Below are 17,793 nucleotides of genomic sequence, written 5' to 3' on the forward strand. Positions count from 1 at the left end.
TTTATTTCCCCACATCCAATGATTTGTGATATTTTCTATACTTTGTGTGTGGTGAAATGTTGGGGGACACTTTTTTTTTCAGGTTCTGCCCACAGATTGATATCCACATGGGCACTACGTCTAATAGATCACATTAGTGGCCTCACATGAAATTAGATCTTTTAATTAATACATCTTATAACTGGTGTAGAACTAAAACAGAAGAATATTCTTTCTAACGTTTTAGCTTCTTTATAGGCCTGACATTGTCTGCATCTGTGAAAGCCTTTTAGATCATTTAAAAAAGGCTCTTACACAAGTATTTCTTCAAGTCGGGTGCTCCCCTAAAAACTTTTCTTCAGCGATCGCCCATTAAAGAGGAAAGACTGGGAAAGGGTGTTTGCCTGAGTATGTTAGTGTGCCTGCTCCGGTATGTTAGTCTGTGTTTGGGTACGTATGTGCGTCTGTCTAGGTATCTTAGTGTGTGTATATGCCTGGGTAGATTGGTGTGTAATGATGTGCCTTTGTCTGGTATGTTTGTGTATGTGAGTATCTTAGTGTTTGAACATGTGTCTTTGAGTACGTTAGTGTGTGTGTGTCCAGGAATGTTAACATGTGCCTATGGGTATATTAGTATGTGAACATATGTCTTTGGGTATGTTAGTATGGATGTCTGGGTATGTCAGCAAAACAGTGTGTAAACACAGGCATGTTAGTGTATGCCCGTATGTTAGTGTGTGGTTTGGTATGTTGTACGTGTAAGCATGTGTCTTTGCCTCGTTATGTTAGTGAGTGTCTGTGCATGTTAGTGTGTGTGGGTATTTTAGTGTTGCAACATGCATATTTGTCTGGGTTTGCATGTGTGTTTTTTTGTGTGAATGTGAGGGTATTTCACTGTGTGAATATATGTATTTGGCTATGTTAGTATGCATGTGTTAGTTTGGGTATCTTGGTATGTTTGTGTGGGTGGGTATGTATGTTAGTGGTGGGTGTCTGGTTGTGTTAGTGTGAGTCTGTGTGCGTAAACCCGTGCCACAGGACCTCCACAAGGAAAGTGAAGGGAGAGACAGTAAGTTGAGGTATAAAGAGAAATATATAGGGGAGAAATAATGAGAAGAAAGCAAGAGGAGAAATAGAGAGAAGGGGGAGATGAGAACATAGAAACATAGAATTTGGCAGCAGATAAGAACCATTTGGCCCATCTAGTCTGCCTGTTTTTCCTGATGTAAGGGTGACGTATGGTGAGAATAGCTTTATATCTATCTCATGCCTGCTTAGATTCCCTCAATGTATTACCATCCACCTCTTCTGCTGGGAGACTGTTCCATTTATTCACCACCCTCTCACTAAAGTAGAACTTCCTTACATTACATCTAAGCCTCTGACTCTCTAGTTTTGATGCCTTGTTTTAACATTGCCCCTCCATTCAAATAAGCTTGCCTCTTGTTTCTATTGCATTCCCATCTCTCTTCTTTCCTCCAAGCTATACATGCTCTGAAAAATACCCCTCGTCTTGTAATCGAGGTCGTCTTCTAATCAGACCTCAATGGTTTGACCGGAAGACTGCCCGGTGAGCGCTGCTCCTCCGGTTCACCGGGTCAAGACCAGAATCCTCCGGGTCGTGGGAGCAGGGTCTTGACATGCCCCCACTCCCCGCCCATTTTTTCCTTTAAATGGGGTTGTTTCCCGCTGCCGTCAGCGGGAACGCCACTGACGTCAGTGGGACCGCCCACCAACCTCAGCAAGGGAAGGCTCCGAGGTAGCCGGAGCTGAGAAGTTCCCAGGTATGGAGATCGGTATCTACAAAGCCACATATCTCCCAACAACTCTGCTAGGCCAGTAGGTTTATCAGTTGCAAAATTATGTTTTTACAGAATAATGATATTACACTGAATTCAACCTGAATTTTGTAATGTTTTTCTTAACATTCAAAGATGTACAGAGAGGACAGGAAATAATATGTTTGTAATTAAATTACAAAGAGCAGATGTCACAAGCAGGTCAGGAGTGAGTCAGGATGCAACAACAGGTAGACTCACAGGGCCTTGTGTAGCACAACTGCTCTTTCTTTGCGATGTAGTCTATGCAGATGCCTAAGGCTTTCTTCTTGGCTTAACTTCAGTAAAGATTTGGTACAAAATACCTGGGGAAGGGATTAAAAGAAGGATTCTGTGACAAAGGCTAGTAGGCACACATCTCTGTGTATGAGTCTATGGGAAAGACTTGTAGACACCAGACTATGGCAAAGAATGCCTGTGTGCAGAACAGGTCCTGGATCAACAGTTTATGGGAAGATGTGTGTTGATAGTACAGGCAACCCAGAAAGCACAAGTAAGAAATAGACATAGCTACACCGACAATATAAGCTAGAGTCATACAGGGAAAATGGGAGCCAAGCACAGTACTGAAAGGCAAGACGAGTGTGTAGTTCATTCTAGGGTCTGAGTGCAGAGAAGCAGCCCAACATAGGCAGCGAAGGCATACTGGAAGCTAAGTGCAACAGGGTATTTCTAGCTCACTGATAACTGACAATCAACAGCTGTGCCAACAATAACAGGCCCAGAACAGGTAACAATTGGGACGTGCAAGGTCTCGGTATAGATAAGTGAGCCTCCTGGTGGCAATAAAGGTAGGTGCCCAGACTCTCAATGCCAAATTTGATTCCAGCACATCCTCACAGCAGAGTGGTAATACTGCACCAAAATAGGTCGCATGTATACAAACGCCACACCACCTAATATTTACAATAGAAAAAGAGGGATACTTTTAGATACTTTAGGGACACATAAGTTTAGTGAATCAGTGATATAGTTATGATGTGGCCTGGAGAGCCCTGACGAAGGGGCAAGCAGAACCCTGCCTCAGACCTCACAATGTACTACTTGCCAATGTCTTCACTTGCCGTACCTCAGTTGTCTTTTTCTCTCTGTGATGCCAAAATCATGACCCTGCTTGCCCCTTACCAATTATTTATTGTGACTTATAAAAAAAGGTTTAGGTGAATAAGTAGTTTACAAAAATGTATTTATAATTACATTCTTTACACAATTCATAATTATATTTTTTCTGCTGCTCTTATACACAGTTGCCCTCAATGTTAATGGTGCTATCATCTTCCGTCTCCTCATGCCCGCTGTCTTGGTATCACCCTTGACTCCGACCTTTTGTTCACTCCCCCCCACACACATCCAGTCTGTCTCTAAAAATTTCTGTCTCTATCTTAAAAACCTCACCGGTCTCTCCGTTCATCATCAAATAAAGCACCCTTTTTCTGCTGGAATTCCCGTATTTGCTCGATTATAAGACGAGGTTTTTTTCAGAGCAAATGCTCTGAAAAATACCCCTCGTCTTATAATCGGGGTCGTCTTATAATCAGACCTCAAATAGGTGTGACTATGAGACAACTAAGATCCAGATCCACCCCACTTACCGGTGCTTCTGAGTCCCTGGTGTGTAGCTGGGGAAGTGTGTAGATGTCGCAATGGACGCAGACAACCCCCGCTGCTAGCCACACCTCCTTCCGGCTGCAGCGTAAGTTGTCTACGCAAATCGCGTAGACATCTACACGCTGCCCCGGGTGCATGACAGGGGAGTCAGAAGCACCGGTAAGTTTGGGGGGGGGGCAGGGGAGTGTTAAATGGGGGGCATAAGGCATTTATGGAGGCAGAGTGTTCTATGAAATGCCTTTAACCCCCTTAATGCCACTCTGCCTCCAGAAATGCCTTTTTAACTCTCTATACGCCACTCTGCCTCCTGAAATGCCTTAAACCTCCCTATATGCCACTCTGCCCCATAATATGCCTTTTAACCCCCTTAATGCCAGAGTGACATATAGGGGTATAAGGCATTTCTGGAGGCAGAGTGGCACATAGGGGGTAAAAAGGCATATCATGGGGAACAGTGGCATATAGGGTTAAAAGGCATATCATGGGGCACAGTGGCATATAGGGGGTATAAGGCATTTCTGGTTTCTGGGGCAGATGTGCATAACTGGGGGGGCAGGTTGGAAAATAGAAGGAAATAAAACCAAAATATTTTTCTCAATCATAGCTTTTATTAAAAAAAATATTTTACATGAATTAGCATTTCCCTATAAGGTTGTCTTATATTAGGGCTTTTTCTTTTTTTCCTAAATTAATATTCAGATTTGGGGGGTCGTCTTATAATCAGGGTCGTCTTATAATCGAGCAACTACGGTATATTATCTAACCAGTCTTTGAAACAGTGAGTTGTAGTCATGGTTACACATTTCTCTTCTTTATTTTAAGGACAATTCTAAAAAACAAAGAAGTTATAGCCGCACGTCTCATGGTCTGAGCCAGGCCTGTCTGCCAATTTGTCTACCAAGGCATAAGGTCAAAATTATCAAATTATCAAAAGGCTTCAATTCTTCCCCGGAGTTCTTCCTGTCTTGTCTGCTCCAGTTTGCTGAAGTTTCTCTAAAAATAAAATAAAATTCCCAGATGCAACCTTTTCAAAAGACATCTCTGTAAACAATCTGAATTGTTAAACTCCTATAGCCATTTCGAAACAGAGCATTTTATGTGATTGCTGTTATTGTAGAAAATACCAGAGGAATTAATACTTGATGCACCATTATCCGATGTTTATGTACATTGAACAGGCTTTAAAATCAAAGCAATTCAAATGCTTGTTTGAACTCATTTGTATAAAGTAAAACGCCTATAGGACAAGTAAAAAAAATGTATGATGGATAAAGTTGACAATCTTCCAATGGCTGTAAGAGACATCTGATGAATTCCACTAGTGTATTCCCTGTTACATTAATCTGTGGTAGGAAAATAACCTCCAATGGCTGTAAGAGACATCTGATGAAGTCCACTAGTGTATTCCCTGTTACATTAATCTGTGGCAGGAAAATATCTCCGGGGCCCCCAGTACATTTATTTGTTAATATGGGAAAGTCCATTGGGACTTCATGGTTACATCACTATACATGTAATGTTTCAGCAAGTAAGATACCGTATTTTTCGCTCTATAAGACGCACCTGCTGATAAGACGCACCTAGATTTTAGAGGAGAAAAAAAAGGAAAAAATATTTTGAGCTAAAAAATGGGCTATAAAAAAAGGACATCATCCTCCCGTCATGCCTGCACAGAAAAAAGCTGGTCAGACATGATGGGAAGTGTAGTTGGACTACAAGCGCCGTACTGCGCATGCGCCGGCGCCATACGTGATTTTGGCTGCATTGGGTCATTTCTAATTTCAATAGTAGACACAAGATGTGCACCTATCCCCAAACCCTCTTCCATCTCAGCAGTATAGCCTCCATGTTAACTGTTATGTTCTTGACATGTTCTTAGTTCCCTTAAGAAATGTACATAATGTTACTCAAAAATGAAAGCACAATCCCTAGAAGAACATCACCTGTCCTGAACCCATACTTAACACTTTTTGACATGACCCACATACTTACAGTATGCACTTGCATGCACTTAACAAGCATTTTGCTTCGTTGGACCCAGTCTGGGCCAGTCCATCGTCGATATTCAAATTGTTTTACATATATTTCATTGTCGGATTGAATGTATTGGGTCCTTATTGTATGATTTACTTATTATCTGAAGAGTTAATTATTGATGCTCAGGTCTGATAATGTCCAATTTGCTGTATTTGCAATGTGATGTTCTGTATTGTGCTATCTACACAAGTTTTCAATAAAGATTAAGATTATAAAACAACATAAAAAATGTTTGTGATGAATCAATGTTTATATTCTTAATTGTGCATCCTGATTGGGAGCTATGCTATACTGCCATCAGTGTCTGACTCAGAATATACTGATGGGAGTTAGGGTCTATCACCGTCAATATATGGCACAGTATATAGTGATGGGAGGTATGCCATACCACCGTCTGTGTCTATCTTGCTATAATGTTAAGAGATATGCTGTACCATCCTCAGTGTCTGAATCACTATATAATGATAGAAGATATACTGTTGTGGTTGTGTTGATGGAAGTTGTGGTATAATACGGTCAGGCTCAGTGTTTATATATATATATATATATATATATATATATATATATATATATATATATATATATATATATATATATATATGGAAGTTATGGTGTACCACCCTCAGTGTCAAAATTTTTGGTTTGGGAAATTTGTTTAAGTATTATTTTTTTTTAACTCTCTGCAGTTCTAATATAAATGTCCTTGCTATATTTCCTCAAAATCACCTTGGTAAAGATATAGTGGGGGGCACAATTTTCTGTTCTTGCCTCGGGGCGCAAAAAGAGCTAGCTATGGCTTTGTCCCTCTTGCTCAGTTCCTTTTTTTTAAAGTCAGAGCACCAGATGTCACTGACGCATTTAGTGTAATTATGTTTGGAGGGCAAATATATCACTGACAACCTGTTTGGGGGCAAAATGAACGACATGTTACATGGTGATGTCGGGGGGCCCAAAGAGGTGGAGTTTAATAATGGATGTGAATAAAAGGACTTATGTTTGTTAAGGAGAGGGGTTATCAATATTGACACATCCACAAATTTTTTTTTGCACCCAGGCATCAGTGACCCTAGGCTCAGCCCTGTACTTTACTATACCAACAAGTGAAGGGAGGCAGTGTTTGCACGTAGAGAGTCCTTGACTAACAATTATTGTATCTAATGTTTTTGTTTTTTTACATCAAAACGATCTATATTTGTAATAAGTATGTAAGTGATTCTATAGCATCAGTTTTTGTGCACCAATTAATAACTGAGATACTATTTTTGTTATATACAACATTACATGCAAGTAGATTCAGATCTTTCCCTGGTGATAGTTTTATCTTTTTATTCAATTACTACGCCGGGCATTTATTCCCCATTCACAACCTGTAATTACAAAAAAAAAAATAGTTTATCTCAGACATTCCGTTGCTTAAGTAAATATAAGGGAATAAGTATAACTTTAGATTAAAATCTCGGATGTTTTTATTTATTTTGTCTATAAAAAATTCTGTCCCACCCAGGATTTTTCCAAACATAGCTTGGCTTCCATAGCAAAATTCTTTCTGTCCCACCAAGCAAGAAGCAGTCTGGATGAGAATCTTCCATTTAGATTTTAATGATGACCTGACAGTGTATGTCTGTGAGCTGAGTTTCCGCTCTAATTAATTCAATAGAAATATGAAAGAAGGAATTAACAAAACGGTTCTTTCATTTTCTAACAGAGCACACATAAACATAAGCTTTCTACATAATAACCATTAAAAATGCTGTTAACTACATCCAGAATTTGACACATTTTTTATATTTCTTTGCTAAAAAAAGGACAACAACATAAGCAGTATTTTATTATTTATGAGAAGCAAAATTGCAGGAAAAACAGGAAAGTGATTGGAAGTGGGAAAACTTACCTAATGTTGTAAATTGTTTTCATCTACATACCCTACCTATCTACATACATACCTATAAAAATGCCACCGCTATAGCTTTTCAGCCACTTGCAGTGTTCTTAGTAATTGTTTTAAATAGCGCCATCAGATACTGCAGCACTGTACAAAGGGTAGACGGGATATAACAATTAGTAAATAACATAACAAGATGACATACAGAAACAACAGGTGAGGAAGGGCCTTCTCAAATGAGCTTACAATCTAGTTATGTCGATTTAGTCTAGTTATACAATGGCGACATTGCTTAACCTCATCAAAACATTTGGCAGCAATGCTTAAATATAATTTGAGTTTGTATTATGAATATATGATTTAAAAATTATGTTCAGTGAATAGTAATTGCAGCTCTGGTAGCAGCCATGTTTTCAGCACTTCCGGCAGTGAACTTTCTGCATGTGCTGCACACCCTGTATGTGGGCACTGTTGATATAAAATACTGAACACTCACAGATGTCAGGCTTGTGACAGGGTGGAATCCTGACACCCCTGAGCAAATGGGCACTGGAGCACGGAGCAAAGGAAGAAGGTGGCCTGGTCTGATAAATCATGTTTTCTTTTACATCACATGGATGGCCGTGTACATGGCTGTCACTTACCTCGAAAACACATGGCACCAGAATCCAATATGGGAAGAAGGCAAGCTGCCAGAGGCAGTACGATGCTTTGGGTAATGTTCTGCCAGGATCTTGGGTCCTGTCATTCATTTGGATGTCACCACCTACCTGAGCATTGTAGCAGACCACGTGCACCCTTTCATGGACACGGTATTCCCTGATTGGCCTCTTTTAGCAGTATAATGCGCCCTGCCACAAAGCAAAAATGGCCATGGCAGCAGGGGTGCCACTAGGGGACCGCATGTTCCGGATTGTTAAGTTCGGGTCCTGTGCAGCCGTCTTTTTTTCTTTTGCTGCGGAAGAGAGGGGCGCCGTGTGGTTGCTCATGAAGTTTTTAGCAACTGCTCGGCGCCCCTCCGTCTCCTCTGCGAGGCCTCTAGCTCAGTTGCTGTGTCATATCCGGCACTCAGCAGTGAAGCACCGCGCACCGCTGCAGAGCAAGAAGACAGAGGCCTTACGCTCCCACCGCAGGACTTCTGCAAGGTAAGTGAACTACAAAGGGGGGAGGGGGTAGATAGTGAGAAAGGGGGACATGGGGTAGATATTGAGAAAGGGTGTGTATTCATAAGAGAATGAATTAGAGTGTGGATGAATTTTGAGAATGAGTGAGAGAATATATATCGGCAGCAGCGTCTAATATTTATATATATATATATATATATATATATATATATTGGGAGCAGGGGCTAATATTTATATATATCTGCAGAAGGGCTAATATTTATATATATTGGTAGCAGGGTGTAATATTAATATATATCAGCAGTAAGGGGCTAATATTAAAGAATGAAAACTGCCAGTTCAGCTGTTATTTTGATCATAGTCTTTATTTCAAAGAGATAAGTACATATTATGTAGTTAAAAATGCATGTCTAACGCTGACATATATATATATATATTTATATATATACTTGTGTGTGTGATCTCATGCGCTTCATAGTGTGTCCCTGAATGGCAGAAATAAAATGTGGTCACCCTAGGCGCCAGGCGCTATCCTATCACCAAGGCCAGGGCCGTGCTGAGGCGGATGCACGGTGTGCACCCAGGGAGCAGAGGCGAGAGAGGCTCCACTGCTCCCTACCGCCACCCGCCTCATCTCTGCCTTGACTGCAGTGGTGGGAGCGCAAGGCCTCTGTCTCGGTGCCGGTGCTTCATGCTGAGCACCAGAATATGACATCAAATCCTGGGGCTCAGTAGTGAAGCCTTGGCAAAGCAGCACGACAGAGGCTCTGCGCTCCCACCACAGGACTTCATCAAGGTAAGTGAACTACAAAGGGGGGGGGTAGTGAGAAGTGGGGAGAGGGGGGTAGATAGTGAGAAGTGGGAGAGGGGGTACATAGTGAGAGGTGGTAGATAGGGAGAGAGGGAGTACATAGTGAGAAGGGGTAAAGGGAGTAGATAGTGAGAAGGAGAGAGGCAGTAGATAGTGAGAAGGGGGAGAGGGAGTAAATAGTGAGAAGGGGAGAGGGGGTAGATATTGAGAAGTGGGGGGAATAGATAGCAAAAAAGGGGATAGTGAGAATATTAAAATAAAGAGTGTGAATGAATGAGATAATTATTTAATGTGTGGATGAATTGTGTGAATGAAAGAGTGAATGTGTGAGTGACTGTATTGTGTGTATCATGGATGTTTTAGTGATTTGGGTAAAGGCAAAGATGGCACATGCAGGGTGTTTGTGGGACAAAGATTGCAAAGGGTGGGCTGTTTGCAGACAAAGTTGGCTCAGGCTTGGCTGTAATTTGTGTGTGTAATCTGGGTGCTGGTCAAGTTCTATGTAGATGCCAGGGCTTGCAACCTGTGATCTATGCCTGTTATTTAGGTTTTTTTAATCATAACTTTAATGCCAAGTTTATATGTGATTTCCAATTGATTTATACCTGCAAAGCTGGATTTGTGTGTTATTCTGTTTATCTATACCTGCTATGCCCTGTTTCCGTACATTATTTATTATATCTCTAGATTGCAAGCTCGTTTGAGCAGGGCCCTCCTCACCTGTTGTCTCTGTAAGTCAATGTGTTATGTTACATACTACTTGTTATGTCCTATCTACCTATAAAACAATAAATAATATTTATGTATACCTGCAAATATATAGTTTGTATTTCTTATTCAGGTGATCTATACATGCAGGTGCTGTTTACATGTGATATTTATTTGATCTATAGTTCACAGGGAGGAAGAAAAAGAGTGATATGGCTTAGTGAATGAGGGGACAAGGGGATAATTATGGGGGAGAGGACCACTCAAAGTCACGTTAGGGTCAGAAAGAGGAAAGACTGCACTGACTTTCACAGTCAACCCCTAATCTGCAGTCAGTGGGAGCGATTGCATGCTAGGGTGCGTGGAGCGGGGCCCAAGGAAATGCTTGCCTAGGGTCCAATTTTTTTAATATTTAAAAAAATTGTTTTTTTTACAAAGATTAGCTGTTTCTTCTTATATTTAATGTATATTATTGTTACCAGTGTTTCCAGTTATATATTATTGTTCTTGTTTGCACTTGCACATAAATAATCTTTAATTAGAACTAGTTATTTGTTACAAGATTTTGTCCTTTCTTTTTTGTGGGGTGGGGGCGCCAGAGGAGTAAGGCCGGCCCTGTCAGGAATGGTTTGAGGAACACAACAACAAGTTCACTTGGCTTCCTAATTTCCCAGATTTCAGTTTAAGCGAGCATCTGTGTGATGTGCTGGACAAACAAGTCCGATCCATGGAGGCCCATCCTCGTAATTTACAGAATTTAATAATCTGCTGCTAATGTCTTGGTGTCAGATATTACAGCACACCTTCAGAGGTCTAGTGGACTCCATGCCTTGATAGGTCAGGGCTGTTTTGGCAGCAAAAGGGTGACCTACACAATATTAGGCAGGTGGTCATAATGTTATGGCTGATCGGTGTATAGTCACCTGAAACTTGCATAATTACCACCCCTGCAATATGCATAATCTTTTTGTAATTGGTAGGAGGTAAAAAGAGGGGGAGCATGACTTACCAAAGCAGTGGGTTTAACCTTATAAATTCAAGAGGGGATATTAACTGTTAACCTCTCTGACAATCATAAAGTTATTTAAGGTTGCTGTTCCATCTCATTTGTTGAACTGAACACTTTTGTAATATAGTCAAAGCATTATTCAAGTTGTACTTTGGAAGACAAAAACCTTTCTAGAAATAATTGATCAAGAAAAACAATCCACCACTAGAGTTGCAATAATTAGAATTTCATTTTGGCTCCTGTGCATTAAAATAGTGCATAGTTAATGCAATGAGATTTTAGTTTTCAGCTTGCATTTCATCTACACTTCACTGAATAAACCTAAAAGTCATCAGTGTGTTTAAAATGTTGCATCTGAACCTCTTTTTATGCAAAACCTCCATTTATCACTTTAACGCTGTTTGTGGCTTTCTACTAACCAGCTTGGCATTTCACCTGCGTGGCTACCATCTCTTATGAGGATGAAGGAAGACACCCAAGGACCGATTGGAGATAATAATCAGCACTAATCCATTAAAATCACTTTTACACCTTTGTGGCTGAGTGTATCCAGTAAATAATGGATCTGCACAAGCAGCAATAAAGGTACCAGGGAGGCAACATCGGACACGAGGCCACCAGCCTGGACTGATGCGGGAGGCAAAAGCATCACAGACAGGAAACACGTTTTGAGACATAATCAAAGTGTGTAATGTAAGTTTCCAGTATCCTAACAATTTTTTTATAGGGTGGAATTAAAATCTTGCAAAATCATCATAAATTCAAGAAAAGATGACCCTGGAAAATAAAAATATTTACATTTCCATTAACCGAGTCTGTGTTAGGGTAGAGACCTCTCCTTTGTTTTTGCAGTATGTTAACAAAAAGGCTATTAGTATGGGAAATAACAGAACTGTTTTCAAGTTCTTTGTTATGTCTGCTGATTTTCTAAGAACATTTTGAAATGAATGTTTTACTCTGAAGACAAATGCTACTGCAAATACCCCCCAATTCCCTCGTTCTGGACTCCTGAAAAACAGAACGGTATCTTATCTCTGGTTACTTTACCTTGGACCAAAAATGTATTAAGATATTTTGTACTGGAGTGCAATACACCAGTTTGGCAGACAAAAACAGTTAATAAAAATTATGACTAAATTCAGCTGTGCTTGAAGAGGCCAATACATTTATTTTCTGTGTGATTTTAAAAAATTAGGTTTGGGTTACATTTCTATTAGGTTTGCCCAGAATATGTTCTAAGAAAAGAGAATCACAGTTATTTATAGAGAATTTCTTAAATCCCTTCTGTCAGAAATGTAAAAAAATACATAGTTAAATATCTGAACATTAAAATACATCAAATATACTTAAAATAAAATTAAAATGATTATATGCTGCTCATTGGTTAAATATTAAAATATACTGAAAACAGGGAAAAGTTCCATAAGAATTATATTTTTGCCCCCTGGGGTGTGATTGGTGGGGCAAGGCATTACTGTTATTTTGGTACTTCATAGTCACAAAGCAACTTCTGTAGTTTATATGGGCACATACATCTATTCACATTGTATCGCACAGAACATCATACTGGAACCCGTGTGCCCCTGGTTGTCACTTACCACCCCCAGGTAGAAGCTCTACGCAAAATATCTAAAGAACTTCAAGCAACACTACACACCAATGACAGACTCAGGGAAATTTTTCCACAGCCTCCCCTACTTTCCTTCAGACAGCCCCCCAATCTTAAACAACTATTAACCAGGAGTACCCTGAACAAGTCCACAAAAAATGGCACTTTCCCCTGCCTACAAGGAAGGTGTAAAACATGCGCACACATCCACACTGTGGACATGGTGCCTATACCAAATTCTAATACACTCCATAAGATCAATGGTGCCTTCTCCTGCAAATCTTCTAATGTGGTTTACCTTATTATGTGTGCAAAGTGTCCAACAGCCCTCTACGTGGGTGAAACAGGCCAGCCATTGCATAAAAGGTTTAATTCACACAGATTCAACATCAACAAGAGAGCAGAGACACCAGTGGGAGAACATTTTTGCCAAAATGGACATAGCATCAGTGACATCAGACTGGCTGTATTAATGGGACTGTTCAAAACTCAGAGGGAGAGAAAAATATGGGAGGTTAAATTAATACTTAAATTTAACTCTTTAAATGCTGGCCTCAACCGGGATAGGGAATTTGTATCCCATTATCACTTTGTAGATAACAATCCAGACATGCACACAACCTGACCCCATTAGAGTTGTGAATACCTCCTGACACCTCTTTTTATGACTCCAATCCACCTCTGATTTTAACACTATTGACTGATCAAAGAACCTTGTCTTAGACATTTTGATGTTATCTGCTTCCCAATTGTAACCATGCTATTTGACTGATACTTAAAGAGAGGTTTTTCACATTATTGTATAACATGCCTGATGAAGGGACCTGAGAGGTCTTGAAAGCTTGCAATCTATATTTACTCAGTTAGCCAATAAAGGTATCATTCAAACTCCACTTGTCTCCTATTGTATCGCAGTAATACTGACTATTAAAGAGCTAGTCCAATCCTTAAATATACAACAAAACATGTTGTATATAGTCGCTGGGTATGCTCTAATTTCTTGCTCTGTTTTGTGTACATATTGATCATTATTATTATTTTATGGTCTTTAGGGTGTGCTCCTATATCTGTATATAGTTTAAGGATAGCTGGGGGTCTACTTTATTTAGCGCTCATTATTATTATTATTATTTATTGTTTTCTAGAGCTTAGTGATAAATGAGTAAACCAAATACATACAAGTGTATACATGATTCTGAATAAGTGGAGTTTTTATTTTTGTTGAAAAAAGGGTAAATTTATACTATGAGAAAAACGTGTGGGTAATCTGTGTCTGTTTTTAATATGAACAATCTGTTTCAGATAATTCAGAAGGACATTGTAAATATTTACAAAATTCTTTCTTCTACAAAAATGCACAAATGGCATTGTTTATATTTTAGTACATAGTAAAACAGCATGCATTTTACGTTATATATAAAAAAAAAATATTATTTTGTACCATAACTTGTATTGGTATTTTTAGGAGTATGTTAGATGTTTATTTTTCAGTAGGACATCTTTTTAAATGACAATTATTTATTTATATTGCCCCGTCATATTTTGCAGTTTTGTACAATGAGTCAATAAAAGTAAGGAGAGCCATGCTCAATTAAACATCTGTTTTAGAAGGAGGTGGAGGTATATTGATAAAAGGGCAGATGTCTGAGGTGGAGTAATCAGTGTAAACTCTGCTTAAATTGATATTACTGGATATATGTACAGGAGGAGTGAGGTTAGGAAAGGTGAGGGAAAGTTACTTGAGAGAAGGGATTACAAAGAGAGGTGAGAGTCAAAATTTTAAACTGGATCCTGAAACATACGGACAAGTAGTAAAGACATTGGCAAATGGGGAGCGCTATCTGTAGAATCAGGGGTTAAGAAAATAAGTCTGGCAGGAGCATTCATGATGGATTCCAAGGGAGAAGAGACCAGAAGGGTTGCAGTAGTCAAGATGAAAGATAATGAGTACATTAACAAGAGCTTTAGATGTTGAGAAGGGAAGCAGAGAGGAAGAGCTATTGTAAAATAAGACACTGAAGTTGTGATGCAAGAGGTAGAATAAGAATCAGGAAAGAAAAGTGTTGTGGATGCCAAAATTGTGAAAGGGTTAGAAGAATAAGAGTGAGGTCCACGGTGTGAAAAGCGGCAAAAAGTAAGGACCATTGGATTTAGCATTGAATAAATAATTGGTCCCTTTGGCAAAAGCTGCCTCAATAGATTGTGAAGAGCAGAATTCAGAATTGAACAGGCACTGGCGATATTGGGGGTCAATAACGATGCATGGGGTCACATGTTGCTGGCGTTGGCGGTCGGAAGTTGCCTTTATGGTTATTGGTGATATGTGGTTGGCTGGTACGGTGCTTGATGGAACACAAGCCTAAGGGTGGAACACTCCCTGGGTAACACTCAGTTGATGCAGATGTTGGTGAGTAGATGCTGGGCTTTGGGCGCTGGCAGTCTCTACAGGTGATTTGTATGATTACGCAAGTATATACTTTTATTTGGTTTTAATTGGTCTATTGTTGCCATTTAGTAAAATGTATTTAACGTTAAGGGTGGTATTATATATATTAAAATAAAGATTGGATGTTATAAGTGTGATTGTAAGCATTTACTGTGGCCTATTTTATCCAAATGTTGAATAAAACATATTATTAAAGAAATTCTTGTGTGTGCCTGGTCAATGGAGTATTGGAGCCATGGTTGACAATACCCTAGCAACTTTCTGGGTTTGACGTGGAGTCTCTGTTTCCTTGCAACTAATTCTAGGCAAGGAGCAGCATTTGGCCATACCCACTTCCATCTGTTCCCCACCTACTCAAAGCTGTCCCAGGCGTAAGCTTTAGTTTTTACGGAGTTATTAGAATCCGTTGATGCTTTTCCATTTTTATAGCAATAGGTTAAGAGTTAAACCAATTGTACTCTATTATGCACTCTATATTTTATATGACACTGTACATTAAACTACATATCTGAGCAGGCATTATATTGAGTAGTTCTCACTAAAGCACAGACAATCATTATAAGCTTAAACAAATTATCCATAAAAAAGTAGTTAATTTCATTGATGAAAATAACTCAATATGCCTCCATACAAAATATTTTTGATTCTTGAATGTAAAACAATCTGAAGTATTTTGCATTGGCTAGGCTATTTCCTGGGACAGTCTAGCAATTGCGATACTCAGACGTGAAATCTTTATAATACAATAGATTGTCTATTAAAATATGCCATTTTTGGCACATGTAATCTTTGCCAAGTATCAGTTTGGCTGACTGAATCAGGTAAAAGGAATGGACTTCCTCCAATAAATATTTATCTCAGTTAATGAAAGGAAAGTCCCAACAGAAAAAATAATATGAAAACATACTTTAAGCGTGAGGACAGTGAAGCTGGAGAGGGTGATTAATAGACAACAGGTTTCTATTATTACATGGATGCGACCAAGCACATTTATTATTACCTATGAAAATGATTTACAATGTGATTTGTAACATCTATATACAGTGTTATCAGCCTAAAAGTCTTTCACACCTAAATATTAAATTACAGTGGATTAGTGCAAGAGACTGCATGTGACGATATATGAGCTAACGCCACAATTTCAATCTCTACCTGTTAACCTGTTAATCCTTTCAAAAAGGGAAACTTGCCATATCTTGCATGAGACAGGGTTTAAATTTGTACAGATCTATAAAGATTTTCCGTGTATAGCTATAGATGACGGATAGATAGATATTACCACTCATCAACCCCGCACATGTGGTTAGTCCTCGGTAATCCAGTGTGCAGCACAGAGGTTTGTGCCTTTGCTGAATCAGATCTTTCTTCTCCTGGGCTCCTTGGGGTGCGGATTCAACCAAGCCCCAAAACCTACTAACCTACTAACAGATTTAGTTAGCACTTTACAGTATAATAATAAAAGAGGGGGTTATATAAGTACAGTGGTACATCGACATTTAATAGGGGTACAATAGGCATGAACATATCTCCCAACAGTACTGGTTTTCACAGGATATTGGGAATCATGGGCCTGTTGGGGAGATCCTTTGATTTACAGCCACTACATGGCCTTCTCATGGCACTCTTCGAATAAGGTGGGAGAGTGGCCATGCCTCTGGCACCAGTCCTCCCAACTTCTTGCCACACCCTCAAAAAGAACAAGGTCGCCCAAATGGCACCGTAACCAGCCTCCTAGTACTCTCTGAAGGGAGGTGAATAGATTAATGCAATATGAGAAGTACCGTATTTGCTAAATTATAAGACAACCCCCCAAAATTTGAATATGAATATTAAAAACTATGATTGAGAAAAATGTTTTTTTTGTCTTTTTATTTGCCACTCTCCCCAGTTATGCACATCTGCCCCCAGATATGCCACTCTACCCCCAGAAATGCCTTATACCCCCTATATGCCACTCTGCCCCCCTAGCTATGCCTTATACAGCCATATATGCCACTCATATGACATGCCTTTTAACCCCGTATTTGCCACTCCCCCCAGATATGCCTTATATACCCCTATATGCCACTCTGCCTCCCTGATATGCCTTATGATGCAGTATAATTGTTTAATCATATACCTAACTATATGCATATAAAATCTCTGAAGAAATGATGCTATTTTGAAGGCAAAGGGCCGACACACCAAATATTGATTTTATTTGAATTCTTCTTCTATTCACTCACTTTGCATTTTGTTAAATGCTAAAAATAAACTACTAACACATTTATCTTTGAAAACAGTCTTACTTTACAGGGTTTATATATATATATATATATTTAAACACCTACAATAAGAATACTATTACAGGTATAAGGTAGACTATGATTACTAAATACAACAATAAACACCTAGTGCATTGTTTTAATAATTATGAAATCAACCACTTTTTATCCTTCCTATTTCGATCAGTGGACAAGTTGTAAGGTACATTTTTCCTATGAAGTGCATGTCTAATAGTTCTTTAGAGAACTTACCAGACCTATGCATGACTCATACCTAAAAATCTGAACCATATAATAACTCCAATGTTCTTTTAACAACATTCCACCAGGCACTCTTCCTACTACATCATGGCATTGGAACCCTTGTCTATAATAAGTAATCTTTGGGGGTTTTCTGACCCCACCTGTAGAAAGTTTGTTGTGTTGAAATAGTGTTGAAAATATCCAAGCATTGCGTGTATGGTGTGACATTGTGGTC

Source organism: Sceloporus occidentalis, unplaced genomic scaffold (genome assembly GCF_023333645.1).
Source record: "Sceloporus occidentalis isolate IW3139 unplaced genomic scaffold, rSceOcc1.0.p SCAF_23, whole genome shotgun sequence".
NCBI lineage: Eukaryota > Metazoa > Chordata > Lepidosauria > Squamata > Phrynosomatidae > Sceloporus > Sceloporus occidentalis.